Raw genomic sequence first — 15,205 nt, 5'->3', positions numbered from 1 at the left:
GTTCTAGCTGAGTAGGCTGGAGTGCATGGCTTTGCATGCATGAGGACTGGGTTCAGTCCCCAGCACTACATGGTTCACCAAGCATGACTGGGAGTGATCTCTGAGTTCAGAGTAGTTTTGGGGAACCACCAGGGATGGCTCAAAAACAAATAAAGAATCCTGCATATAGATGGACCTAATTATAGATTTTCAAAATCCATGAAGAGAGAACTGACAGAAATTAAGGGAGACTGGAGAATTCATAATTATAATTGGGGACTTTTTCATTGCTCTCTCAATAATTTATAGAGCAAGTCTACAAAAAAGTGAAATAAAACCAAGCAAAAAACTATCAGGGTGTTGAAGACTAGAGTAGCACTGTGAAGTAATTTGATTTCATTGATATTTATAGAGTACTTTATCTATAAATGCATGTTCTATAAATGCACCATGTATATTCAAGATTCTTATGTCTTCTCAATGAATTATGTCTAACAACTGCATAATGCACATTGTTTTTAAGTGCACAAAGACTTTGAACAAGAAGAGCCATATTCTGAGTCATAAAACATGTCTTGGTAAATGTAAAATGATTAATAACAGAGTATAGTCTCTCATGACAATGGAATGAAACAAATAGTAAAGGAGAGATGAAAAACCCCAAATATCTAGAAATTAGACAAGAAAATTGTATTTATTTATTTATTTACCCCCAGTTTATTTAAATACCGTGGTTAACAAAGTTGTTCATGATGACTTAAGCAAGAAAACTTTAAGCAGAAATCACAAAAGAAATGAGAAAATATTCTGGATTAAATTGTAGCAAAATTACAACATCAAATTCTGTGGAATGTAGCTGAAGCAGAGTTTAGATGAAAGTTTCTAAATTTTTCTTAAATAGGGTTCTCATATCTCCCAGCCCATAACTTTAAATGCTTATTTAGAAAAGAGAAATATTTTAAGTCCACTATCCAAACTGTGTCTTATGCACAAGGGGAAAACAGGGCCAGGAAGATATTCCAAAAGGCTGCAGGGGGGTGCTGGAGTGATAGTACAGCCAGTTAAGCCACTTGCTTTGCACACAGCCAACCTGGGTTTGATCCCTGGTACCCCATATGGTCCCCTGAGTATTTCCAGGGATGGTCCCTGAGTGCAGAGCCAGGAGTAAGACCTGAGCACCACCAGGTGTGCACCGCACCCCCCAATAAAAAAGATTAAAAGGTGACCTGGGTTCAATCCCTAGCATCACTTAGTCTCCTGACACTATAGGGAACTATGTCCAAGCAACTTGAATAAAGTGGCCCCTGAGCACCACTGGATTTGGCCCCAAACTGAAACAAAACAGAACAGAAACAACAACCCCACCATCACAACCCTCACCCCATTCCACCCCAAACAACAACAACAACAAAAAAACACCAAAAGCAACAGTACGCTAGAGATAAAAATAATCATTCATAAATGAAGACCATGAAAAATACTCTTTAAAGGCAGTGAAAATAAATAGTGATGGATTTTAAAAAGGAGTTATCAGGGATGGAGAGATAGTACAGCAGATAGGGCTTCTCCCTTGCACATGGTCAGGGTCGGTCACTAGTACGGTCCCCAGAGCTCATCAAGAATGATCCCTGAGCACAGAGCCAGATATCTTCACAAGCCTTGGGCACCACAGGTGTGGCCCCCACACCAAAAATACAAGAAAATACATAAAAATAAAAAGCAATTATCAGATATTTAGACCTCAGAACCATCTTAACTCTCTAAAGTTATTGAAAGTTCTAGAGATCTGGTTTACATCTTTTTGTTTGTTTGGGGACCACACATGGCAGTGGTCAGGGCTTCTTCTGGCTTTGCAACCAGGGATCAATCCTGGTGAAAGTCAGGGGACCTTGTGGGTTTCTAGGGATTGTACCCAGGTTGGCCATGTGCAAGGCAAGTGCCCCACCCACTGTACTATCCACTTTAGTCCTGGTTTATATCTTTTATCTCTAACAAAGTTTATTGGTTTGAATATTTAAAAATAAGTATTTTATTATTTATTAAAAAAATAAATATGTAAAAAATAAAACACAAATAAAAATATGCATGTAAGCATAGCATATGTTCAATGAAAAAAATATTTTCTAAGAGAAAAAATGTTTAGTGTGAAGGATGATATTGTTTTACACTGTTCCAAACTTCATTATTGTCAAGCTTAATAGAAGACAGCTGAATTGTCATTCTTTTCTGAAATTTATTGTTTTGATTTAATATATGAAGAAAATCCAGTCTCACAAAGATATAAAGTTGGAAAAGGAAGGAATATCTTAATAATTTTTTTCATGTGGTAGTGAATTTTTAAGAGCTGATTCATAGCAATTCTGGACAAGGGGGGGATCATCAAATCCACTTGCTTGCTGAGTGCCTCCTCTGTGGTAGATGCTCACCGATGGCCTTGGAGTGGAGCAGAAAGAGCTGCACCCTCTTTCCACTCCCAGAGATGTATTCAGGTGCTTCTTCCAAGATCTTCAAACTGGCTCTTCCTGAACTTCCGACCAGCTAGATATGCCACTCACCACTGCTCAGGGGTCTGTGTAGATTCCTATTCAAGCCACACCAACTTTTTTTTTTCTTTTTGGGTCACACCCGGCAATGTACAGGGGTCACTCCTGGCGGTGCTTGGGGGTGGGGGGGACCATATGGGATGCTGGGAATCGAACCAGGGTTGGCCGTGTGCAAGGCAAATGCCCTACCCACTGTGCAATTGCTCCAGCCCCAATCACACTTACTTTTAAAAAATTTTTTTTTCTTTTTTTGGTCACACCTGGCGATGCACAGGGGTTACTCCTGGCGGTGCTCAGGGGACCATATGGGATGCTGGGAATCAAACCTGGGTCGGTCGCATGCAAGGCAAACACCCTACCTGCTGAGCTATCACTCCAGCCCCCACACTTACTTTTAGACCAAGTAAATGACCTACTATTTGAGGTACTATGCACATGTTTTCTCCTCACTACTGTTTTCAGGATCACTCCTAGGTGGGATTCTAGTATAATGGAAATCTATTTTCACCTGGCACCAAGGTTATGAGCTCATCTGTGAACAGGCTTAATTTTCCCCCTCTTTAATTAGCTGGTCTTAAGACACTACCCATAAGGTTATGCGTGTGACCTGAGATGGAGAAGCTTACCAGCATACAAGTAGGTGATGTGAGGGTCCAGGTCACTTCTGTATGAAATTTACTTAATGTTTCAACTCTGCAGTGACCCAATCTCAAATGCATTACTTCCATTACTGAGGAATTTCCTCGTCCAACTGAGTTGGGTGATTTGATAAGTAGGACTAAACATCAGTTTCTAATAGGGGGTGCCAGCCTCATCACTTTCTGCCCATAGACTAAGTTAGATGAAGGGTTGGGAATCAGGGATTGCTTTACAAATAATAAGCAGTTTTTTTCTCTGCTAGCTGTATGATGTTGCTCCAGAACCATGGGGGTTTGTGCAATGGTTCCAATTGAGACAAAACTCCTTACAGTGTTTTGATTTACATCAGCAAGCTCTAACACCATGGGGATCTGTCACATCATATAACCTAAATGACAGGGCTGACTCCATCAATCTCCAACCCTTCCCTTTGTTATTGTTGTGATGGCCAGGAGTTACAGAACTTAGTTGCAGTGCTTACTGTGGGTTGCACATTTTAGGTTGTGGTTCTTTCACACACTTGGTTGTGAGGTGGCATACATATCCTTTGTGTGCCAGGATCACAGGAATTGTGGCAGACTCTGCTGGAACTACACCCAGCTCGGGGGACTGTGCTGGGGATCAAACTTGCAGCCTCACACAGGCAGGGTTCTGCCACTGAACCACAGCCCTGGGCCCCTGACTTCATCTATTGATAGAAGAAATCAAAACATTGTGGCCAGTTTTGTGAATTTAATACAAGATAATCTTCTCTTTATATTTGAAAATTATTTTTTCAAATATAACACATTCTTTTGCCATGGAAGACTCAGCAGTTGGAATGTAGACCTCTCTGGGAAGCCAAATTTCTTTTTACTATAGGGCTGTTTCTAGGTATTTCCTGGGTAGGCTGGTAGGTTTGTTTTATAAGAAACTGCCAACGTGGTTTCCACAGTGGGGATAATATTTTACATTCCTGATGGTGGTGCCCTGTGGGTTGGTGAAAGAATTTTCCAAAGTCAGAAGTAAAAGAAGGCAATTTGGACTTACTCGGAAGTGTGGGCAGGTCTTGAAGGAGGGACCACTCTCTGAGTGGGTGGCAGGGCGTATCTTTTACAGGAAAGTGACGCCACATTTTGGGGGTTGTCTGATCAGAGAACAGGCCTATGTCCATCATTTGTAATCAAGGAGTCCCAATTATTTCTATGAGAAAGTGACTCTTAGTAACATTTGGTTAGTATAGTCTTTCTGTGCAAAATTCATTTTTGAGGGGCTGGAGAACTAGTACAGAGGTTTAGGTGATTGTTCTTGCACACATTTGGCCCTGGTTGGACTCCCAGTCTGATACCTAGCACTGAATATAGCCCCCTAAGCACCACCAGAAGTCATATCTAAGTACAGAGCCAGGAATAAACCCTTATGCACCGCTTGTGTGACCCAAAAACAAAACCAATAGACAAATATACAAACAAAAAGAAACGTGAAGATACAGAATGTACATAGGAAATATAAATAATAGCCTAAATGAAACTTTGGAGCTATAAAGCATAATAACTCAAGTGAAACATTAAAGTGAGTTTCAATAGCAAAAACATTCAATTAGAAAACGTACTAAGTCAGTTTGAAATCAGATTATTTGTACTTACCTAGTCAGAGGAACAAAAGTAAATAGAAAATAGTGAAGAAAACCAAACAGTTTGTGAGTCGCTATCAAGAGAACCACTGTTAGATTGGGAATATATATCCTGGGAGTCCCTCAAGAGAAAAAGAAAAGTGTAGGGATATTATTTAAGAAATAATGTCTACAAATTTTCCAAATATGAGGAGTGAAATGGAAATTCAGTGTCATGAAATCCAAAGAAATCAGATCAGTTGAGTTGGAGGAGGTCTTCACTAAAACATGAATATTGAGGCCAAAGAGAGAGCACAGTGGATAAGGAGGTTGCCTTGCATGCAGCTGACTGGCTTTGATTCTCAGCACCATATCTGGTTCTCTGAGTATATCCAGAAGTGATTCCTGAGCACAGAACCAGTAGAACCCCTAAGCAATGCTTACTGTGGCTCTAAAATCAACCAACCAACCAAAAACACCCCCCACCAAAACAAAAACAAAGACAAACCAACCAAACAAATAACCAACCCACGAATATCAAAATTAGTGACAAAGAAAGAAAGACTTTGAAAGGCAGGCTGAGGAAGGGAACGCCTCATTTCCTATCTAGGAAAGCTCATAATACTACCAGTGAACTTCCCAGTAGAAACACTGGAATCAGGGAAGAGTGGCATGTGCACTGAAAGTTCTGAAGGGAGAAAATTGCCCATAAAGAGCACAGTGGTACCTGAAGGGTCTGGGAAGAGGGTGGTAGCAAATCTGCCTTGCCAATGTGAGACCATGAGTTATATCCACATGCTACTGTGTGCAACCCTAGCTGCTCTGCTGTTTGGGACTCCCAATTCACAACTAAATGTGTGATCTTCAGTATACATGGCAATATATAATGTGTGCCAGTGACACAACTGAAGTGTAAAACCTCTGGTGGCAAGTTCACTGATTCTAAGGGTAATACACAAAGTTCAATTCCCTTGGGACCAAAGCAATAGCAGTGCATGAAGACACTTGCTTTGCATGCATCTGACCCAGGTTTGATCCCCAGCACCACATAGGGGTTCCCCAAGCGCCTCCAAGAGTAATCCCTGAAAGCAGAGCCAGGACTAAGCCCTGACAGCTGCTCAGGGCTTAAACAAACAAACAAACAAACAAACAAACAAACAAACAGAAAACAAATTTCAATTCTCTTACAAAAGCATTTATGCTTTCATGAGCAAAAACCTGCATCACTGGTTCTAGATAGGTTCCTAGACAGCAGATAGGGTGCCTGTCTTTTATGCAGCCAACCCAGGTTGGTTCCTGGCACCACATAGTTGTTATAGTCAAATATTCTATTGTTCTCCTATTTTGCATGTCCAAGAAGGTGTTTTCTTAAGAAAAGGGTATGGAAAAGCATCAGTTACTCACAGATTTTTCTCCTGTTGCTCTATTTATTATGAATTTATTGTTAACATTTTCTTGATTTTTTTTTTCTGTTATGGGTATGAAGTCAGATGTGCTACCATTGCATCACGGAGTGGGTGAATGTTTGCCTTGCACGAGGCCAACCTGGGTTTGATTCCTCTGTCCCTTTCAGAGAGCCTGGCAAACTACCGAGAGTATCCCGCCCACACGGCAGAGCCTGGCAAGCTCCCTGTGGCGTATTCAATATGCCAAAAACAGTAACAAGTCTCACAATAGAGACATTACTGGTGCCTGCTCAAGCAAATCAATGAACAACAGGATGACAGTACTACAGTTATAGGTAGGAACACAGGTAAACCATGATAATGTATATTGGGGAAAATTATGTCTGAAACCTGAACCTGCCCAAAGGCAAGGAGACCTCTGACACAAAAAACCCATCTCAGGAACCCAGAAAGCCACAGAGATACAGAATTCCAGGCCAATTGCACCAGAGAACCCCCGAAAGGAAGCAGCTGGACCTCTGGGGACAAGAGGCACCACCCTGTAGCAAAGACCAGGTGAAGAATATTTAAGGAAGACTATCAACTGCTCCCAGTTTTCCCTCTTAGCAACCACCCTAGCAACGGACTGGGGTGGGGGCAGTTTGGGGAAAGTGTATATAAATTAACTTGGCAGAGGAAGAAGCTGATGCATGTGGCCAACACCCATATTGCCAGTGCCCGGGGAGCCCATCACATCCCCTCTTTCGATGTGGACTTTCATGCTTTAACATTGGGATGTGTACTGGAATCTATCCACTCTGGAGATGCCTGTGTTTTCTCTTGAGCACATACCTTAATTTACCTCCCCACCTCTCTCCCTTGGTTTCCCATTAAACTTGTCAGATTTCACTATTTGTCTCCTCTGAAATTCTTTTCTCTGTGAAAAACACGACTGAACCCAAAAGGCTTGGGTAAGATTAGGACCGACTTTCCCGTGAGGAGCCATCCCTTGCTCCAGTCAGTGAAGCCCACAGCTCCTAGGGATGCTCCCCCCGCCAGGCCCAGCTTCACCGCTGCACAGGTGGGTAGAGAAAAGATCCTGAATTCCTTCTTGACGCTGCCACTCTCTCCTCCTCACTTCACATTAACCGTCTTGGGAACCTGCACCCACAACAATTCTTATTTTCTTTATTGTTTTTGGACCACACCCAGCCGTGCGCAGGGCTGATTCCTGACTCTGAGGTCAGGGATCACTCCTGGTGAGCTGGGGGGTGGGGAGTAGGGGGGACCATGTGGGGTGCAGGGCATTGAACCCTGGTTATACTATCTCTCCAGCCCTTTCTCGATTCTTGTCAACATAAATCCTGTCTGTTATAGTCTTAGACGCTATACAATATAATAATAAAATTACTATCCCCCTCTCTTTAGCTTAATATTCATTTTTTGCTTATCCATTTGGTGTTTTCCCCCCATGGTCCAGGAGTCCCTCGCAGCAGAGCTGGTGGTGGGCGCGGGACAGGACCCCGGGGCTGGGGATGCTTTTCCCCAGTGGGGAGCTGAGGGCTCGGTTCCTGGCCAGGCGAATCGGCGCTGCTGGGCGTGTGTCCCCGCTTCTCGCCCAGCCCCTGGCCCTCTGCAGAGGTGAGGCCCTGCGCCCCGACACCCCGAGCGCCCCAGCCCGGAGAGCCAGCCCCGGCCCCTCGGCTTCTCGCTGCCCGGCCTTGGTGCCAGGGGCAGTGGGCAGGGCTGGGCCCTGCGCCGGCTCGGCCGTTCAGAACCGCGGTTTCATGCGGGCGAGGCCGGGCCCGTGGCGGGGGTCCCGTGATGCGGCGTGGCCGGGCCCGGCGGGAGCGGGGGGTGGGCGAGCAGGCGCACCCCACTTCCGGTCACGCCAGGGCAGGGCGGAACTGGCGCCAGGCTGGTGTGGACGTGGCCATGGCGAACTGTGCCCGCAGTGGCGCTGGGCCCCTGGGTCTCGGGCTCTGCCTCTTGCTCCTTCAGGTCCCCCCGAGTAAGGCGGGCCGGGCCGGGTGGCTCAGCAGGCGGGGCCGAGTGGTGGGAGTGGGCAGCGTGGGGCCGGCCTGCGAGGCGGGGGAGGAGGCCCGTGGGGAGACCCTGTCCTTGCTGCCTTCTCTGCTCAGGTGCGGGCTCCGGACTGACCTCCGCAAGCCCGGAGGGGCCCTCGCCCCCCGCGCCCCCCAGCTCGCCCAGACCTCCAACACTGGCGGTAACTGCACAGTCACCAGCTCCCCGAGAGCGAGGGTCCCCGCCGGTTCCCGCAGGGACCTCCCGGCCGGCTAGAGTCGGATCTCTCGGCCGAGGCTCCCTGGGTGGGCAGCGGGCAGAGAATCTGCCCACACTCAACGAAGGTGAGCAGCAGCCCGGTTGGAGATGGGAGGGCTGAGATCTCAGGGGAGACCTGGCAGTGCCATAGAGGTAGTGGTGAGAGCAGAAGGGGTCCAACGGCGTCCCCCTCTGTCCCTTCCTTTTGCCGAGCCAACCAGGATGTGGCCTCCGGGATGTGATGATACCTGGTGAGGAGTCCACCTTGCATAAAAAGTGGCCCTGGCAGGTGAGCTTGCAGACCAGTGGCGAGCACGTGTGTGGAGGCACGCTCATCTCCCGCCGGTGGGTGCTGACGGCTGCTCAGTGCATATCTAGGTGAGTGCCCAGGCTGGGCTTGGGCCCCGGTCAGGAGCTGAGCTTGCTTTAGTCCAGACTCTCCACAGAACTGCTTCTTGCTCTTCTGCAAATAGTGCTCACAAGCCACTAGGCTTAACCGGTTGTGGAGACTCGAGAATTTCCCTCTCTCCCAAGTTCTGAGTGCTGCCAGTCTGGGTTCTGACAAGAAGCAGCCGTGGCTGGAGTGTTCTGGGACCCACTGAGGAGACATATTTTCCTGTGAGGGAAGACTGAGGGCTGAATGGTGGGTGAAGCCAGGCAGAAGTGTCATGCGTGCAAGAGTGGGACCGTCTGTGATCTCTGTGAAGAGAATATCTTTTTCCCCCACAGCCTTCAGGAATACATGGTGTTGCTGGGAGACACCAGTAGACACGGTGTTCACCCAGTAGCACTGTATGTTCCAGTTCAAGACATCATCCTCCATAAAAACTTTGGCAATAAAACTATGAGTGCTGACATTGCCCTGATACTTCTAAGTTTCCCTGTGAATTATACTTCATGGATCCGGCCGGTGTGCCTTCCAACACACCCTTATGAAGTCAAAATAAACACCACGTGCTGGCTGACAGGATGGAGTATATTGGATAAGCCTGGTGAGTCTGGAAGCAGAAAGCTGCTGGCGGGGGATCTGGGACAAGGCTCTGGGCAGGCCTGAGGGCTAAGGGAGGGGCTGGCTTATCCATTTTGTTTCCCCGCCCCCCCTACCTATTCCTCTAATAGGTAGGCAAGGGAAGAAGCATTTCTAGTGGTATGTAGAAACTGGGCTCCTGGTTGCCAGGATGGGAGTATTGTCCAGGGTGGATTTCAGTTCTGGGGGCTGATGTGTCTGTGGTGGGGTGTCCCTGTTTGAGTAAGTTTGCCTGCTACGAGGGGACCTCTCATAGCCCCGAGAGTAGGAGGAGCCAGGGCTAGCTTGTGGCTAAGGCTGTAGGGCCTTCTGTGTTGGGAAGGGGTTGCAAGGTTCTTGGGGGTGCTCCAGGTGACAGACAGCACCTGTCGTGACTGCAGCTCAGTGTGACAGGTGCTTGGTTTGAGTTTTCAGGAGATGAGGCTTTGTCTCTTAGAACCTGAGGTTTGTCCTCAGGATGAGGGACAGCAGAATGGGGACAACAGAATGTGAATGCAGGATGAAGAATCGGGGTGGATCCTGGGGCTCCTGTCCTGTCCTCCTTACCCACAACCTCACTACTGTCTTGCCTCTCTGTATTTCCAGAGGAGATGCCAGTGGACCTTCAGGAGTCTAAACAAACTCTTATTCTAGACTGGATTTGCGTTTACATATCAGACAGCATTCATGTTTTTAGTAAAGGGATGATCTGCTCCAATAATGAGAAGAACTCTACCTTCTTTGTGAGTCAAGGTCCTATGCTGCGCTTACCTTGAAGTTACTCCTTCCACCCCACCCCCACCCCGAGTCTCTTATGCCAATGTAACAGAGTCAGGACCTCTTGCTTGCCCCTTTGCTACCCTTTAGATGAATTATGGCCTTCATAGGAGAATCTCTTGATGCTTTTCTTGACCTGATCAAGGGAACAGATTCTGCTGCTTGTGGGGTAGGGAGGCTGCCAGAGGAGCCTCTATGAGGATGTGGTGTTACTCTTAGTATCAGTGTTGTGAATTTCTCTGGTTGGCACTTACTGAGCCAGAGTTTAACCACATAAGCTCAGGGACCCCCAAATTGCTATGTTTATAGATATCATAGCAATACGACAATGTGGGGAGGCTCAAAGATGTGACAGACATGGCACCTGTTTAATGCCTGCAGGACTCCTGGTCCCACAGTCTTTCCTGTGCTCAAGCTGCCACACTGAAAAGCTTTGTTTGTTTGTTTTGTTTTTGGGATACACCCGGCAGTGGTCAGGACTTACTTCTGGCTCTGTGCTCAGGGACTACTCCTGGTGGGCTTGGGGAACCATAGTGGGTGCCAGGGCTCAAATCCCACTTGACTGTTTGCAAGGCAAGTGCCCTACCTGCTGAACTATCTCTCCAGCCCTTGAAAAGGGGTCTTTGAGCTATTTTTATTTTTTGGTTTCAGGGCTCTACCCAGTGATGTTCAGAGGTCACTCCTGGCTCTGTACTCAGGAATCATTCCTGGTGGGCTCAGGGGACCACATGGGATGCTGGCAGTTGAATTTGGGTAGCCATGTGCAAGCCAAGAGCCCTACCTGCTATCCTATCTCTCTGGCCCCTGAGCTCTACTTAGAGGAAGTCTTTGGATTTCTTGGAAAGAGAAGAACAGCGCTGTAGAGTAAAGGAACAGCTTGTGCATTGGTTCAGAATTCAGAGGGAATTTGTCAAGTTGAGGCTATGTCATAAAGAACTGCAACAATGAGGGGACAAGATGACTAGAGAAGGGGGCTGGATCCAGAGTCTGAATATCATGCCAAGTTTCTAGACATGGTCTAGATGGGACTGTGGGCTCAGAGTTGGTTTTCTCCATCTAATAATGATGATCTGTCCTAAGTGAAGTGGGTATAGGAGGCCTTGTTGAGATTGAATCCTGTGTTTGTGGTGACCTGTTGTTGTGAGAATGAGGAAAAGGAGAGTTTTAGATGATCCTTTGTTCTAGCTGAGGTGGGTGGTGAGACCACAGGTGCAGTGTTCTCAGTAGTGGGGTGTCAGTGTCTGGAAGTTTTTGGATAGAGCAGGACTGATGATTGTGAAGATGCTCCATTGCTTAGATGGATTGCTCCATTGCTTAGAGACACAGAGAAAATTTTCAAGTTAGAGGAGATTTGGAGATCCACTGATCAGGGTGATTTTGAACTTATTTCAGAGCTACGGAGGCTGCTAGGAGAAGTTATTCATCTTTGTGGTAGAGTAGGTCTCTGAGGAGGGGAGTTCTTACAACGTGGGACACCTCTTTCTCTAGCAGGTCATGGGAGATTTAGATAGTATCACTGTGGGGGATTCAGGAGCAGTGGGACGATATAAACCTCCACTTCCATCTCAGAATGTTACCAGTTATACTTCTGCAGCAGGCTCAAGGTTTCTGTCTTGTGTGTTGTCCTTAGTGTTGGGAAGAAGTATTTTCTGGTTATTTGGTTTCACTTGAAGTTTTTAGCGCTCAAATCTGAATCAAAATCCTGGGTCTGAGGGGTGCTGGGAAGGCCCATGATGCCAGCCCGCACCGCGCCTGCCGTGAAACCGACCTCTTCTGATGCTGATTATTTTCCATGTTTGTGTTTCTTTCCTTTCTCTAGGGAGACTATGGGGGTCCCCTGGTCTGTGAAATTAATGGAAGATGGTTCCAAGTGGGGATTATGAGCTGGTTTAAAAAATATTCTCCCCAGGAAGTATCTTCAGTTTTTACAAAAGTGAGTTTCTACAAGGAGTGGATCACTGGCCACCTGTTGCTTTCCTTCAGCAATTCAGTGGATTTCTTCTTATCGCTATTTCTAGTGCTGCCCTTGGGTATCCTGGTGACCCTGGATTTGCTGTTTTGAATGTCCCAATTGTTATTTTCTCTGATCTCCTATTCCTTTCATTGTCCTCTCCTCAAATTCTGGTTGGCATTTTCTGACCCTTTGAGATCAAAGAGAAGTAAACCTGGGGTCTTAAAAGGGTCCCAACCTGGCATTCAGATCACCAGCTTCTCCCACCCATGGCAGTGCCCTGTGGACCAGAGGGAGGGCTGTAGCTGTTCCTGCTAGAGAGCCAGACCACCTGTCAGAGGAGTATGGTGCTTCACTGACATCCTGGAGAACACCTGTCAAAGGGTTGACTTCTTCATCAGTTAAAAAGTGTTAGGCCGGGGCTGGAGTGATAGTATAGCGGGAAGGGTGTTTTGCCTTGTATGTGGCCAACCCTGGTTTGATCCCTGGCATCCCATATGGTCGCCCAGGCACTGCCAGGAGTAATTCCTGACTGCAGAGCCAGGAGTAACCCTCTTCCCCAAAAGCATTAAACCTGGACATGGTTTCAGGGGTTTCCAATTGGTCTGTTTAGTGATTGTATAGAGAGAATTTGGGGCCCCTCATGGGCTTGCTGGGATGTAAGGACCAGGATTTTCACATATTCCCAGTTGTGCGGGTTGGGGGAAATTCCTCTGCACTGAGTGTGGGTCCATGTGTGAGCACCTCCTCATGGGCAACCCTGTGTGGATTCCCCTTCCTCTCTGCCCTGGTGGTCCATGCAGGTCTCCCTGCCCACCCAACAACTCTGTGGAGGTAGTTCTATAGTTTTGATATTTGATAAATCAGCCAAATAAATGTTTGAAGAGCCCATTCTTCATTTTGTTGTCTGTTCTGAAGGTTGCAGGGTAGCATAGTACTTCCTGTGTAAAGCAGGCCTTTTTTTTTTTTTTTTTTTTGCTTTTCGGGTCACACTGGGGAATGCACAGGGGTCATTTCTGGCTCTGCACTCAGGAATTAACCCTGATGGTGATCAGGGGACCATATGGGATGGTGGGAATCGAACCCGGGTCGCCCGCATGCAAGGCAAACGCCCTCCTCACTGTACTATCACTCCAGTCCCAAGCAGGACTTCTTAAAGGTTCCCTATCATGCCCCTTTCCATCTGAGAATGACAACATCATGAATATTAACAAAAATGCCATGAATTCATTATAATCATGGATTTTGAATGAATATTTTGGTCATTATGTGTTCAGAAAACTTAATATTGTCACATTTTTCATGGCCCTCACATTCAAATTTATGACCCCAGATGGGGTCATGAATCATGGAGAGCTAATTCCCACTTACCTCTGGAAGCTGTCTGTGGTGCATCAGATCCTAAGAACCAGAAGTCAGGAGGAGCCGGCATTCCATGGGATGTCTGGAGAGAGGCTTTTCCTGTGTGAATCCTCACTCTTGTGTCTGATAATGTTATTTTGTTCCAGAAGGCCAGGGTTATAATGTCCAGTCATTATTTTAAAATTTTGAATCCTCCAGGTTAAGGCTTGGAAGAGAGCAAAACTCTAGGATATATTTAACGAGGGAGTAGATGAATGGGATAAATAAGTATTCTCATCTCTGTCCCTTGTTTATTTTCCTCATCACCATCTCATCTCACCACTCTGTCCCTCTTCCATTCCAAACTAACTGGGAAAAGGAGTGAAAACCATGAGCAGATAGACAAATGTTACAGCCCCCTGCTGTGGAAAAGCCCCAAGCCCCGGGAAGTTCATGGTCCATATGGGGTGCCCTATGGTGTGTTTGAAATGTGTTTCTTAGGGGAGAACAGAAATCCAACTGGAATAGCTAAATTTCTGAGTATCGTGCTCTGGCTATCAGACAATCCTGGCACCAACCCTGAGAGCAGTGCATCAACTGCTAAGACAATGGTAACCAGTTTTGCTCTTTCCAAGCAACATTGGTCAAATGTTTTGTGAACCAGGCACTGGGATCAGCCACAATTAAGATGTGGGTCACTCACTCTTTCACTGTTGGTGGGAATGCCGACCGTCCAGTCTTTTTGGAAAATAATATGAACAGTCCTTCAAAAACAGGAAATTGAGCTTCCATATGACCCCGCGATACCACTTCTGGGAATATATCCTGAGGCTTCAAAAAAGCACAGTAGAACAGCGGGTAGGGCGTTTGCCTTGCACGCGGCCGACCCAGGTTCAAATCCCAGCATCCCATGTGGTGGGATTTGAACCCGGGTTCAAATCCCAGCATCCCAGCATCACCCCTGAGCACCGCCAGGGGTGATTCCTGAGTGTATGAGCCAGGAGTGACCCCTGTGCGTTGCTGGGTGTGACCCAAAAAGCAAAAAAAAAAAAAACAGTAGAAATGACATCTGTACTTATATGTTCATTGCAGCACTGTTCACAATAGCCAAAATCTGGAAACAATCCAAGTGCCTGAGAACAGACTGGTTAAAGAAACTTTGGTACATCTACACAATGGAATAGTATGCAGCTGTTAGGAGAGATAAAGTCACGAAATTTGCTTATAAGTGGATAGGCATAGAGAGTATCATGCTATGTGAAATGAGTCAGAAAGAGAGATATAGAAGTACTGATCTCATTTGTGGAGTATACAGTAACATAACACAAAACTGACACCCAAGGACAGTAGATAGAAGGGTCAGGAAGATTGCTCCATAGTTGGAAGCCTGCCTCAAGAATGGGTGGGGAGAGGACAACTGGAATAGAGGAGGGATCACTAAGAAAATAATGGTTGGAGGAATTGGTCAGGATGGGAGATGTGTGCCGAAAGTAGATAAAGGACCAAACATGATCTGCATTGCAAACCATAATGCCCAAAAGTAGAGAGACAGTATGGGGAATATTGTCTGCCAGGGAGACAGGGGGATGGTGGGAAGGGTGGGAGTATACTGGGGATACTGGTGGTGGGGAATGTGCACTGGTAGAGAGATGGGTGTTTGATCATTGTATGATTGTAACCCAAACAGGAGGGCTTGTAACTATATCTCAC

The sequence above is a fragment of the Sorex araneus genome, chromosome 4, assembly GCF_027595985.1.
Source record: "Sorex araneus isolate mSorAra2 chromosome 4, mSorAra2.pri, whole genome shotgun sequence".
NCBI lineage: Eukaryota > Metazoa > Chordata > Mammalia > Eulipotyphla > Soricidae > Sorex > Sorex araneus.
This window is presented reverse-complemented; position numbering follows the sequence as displayed.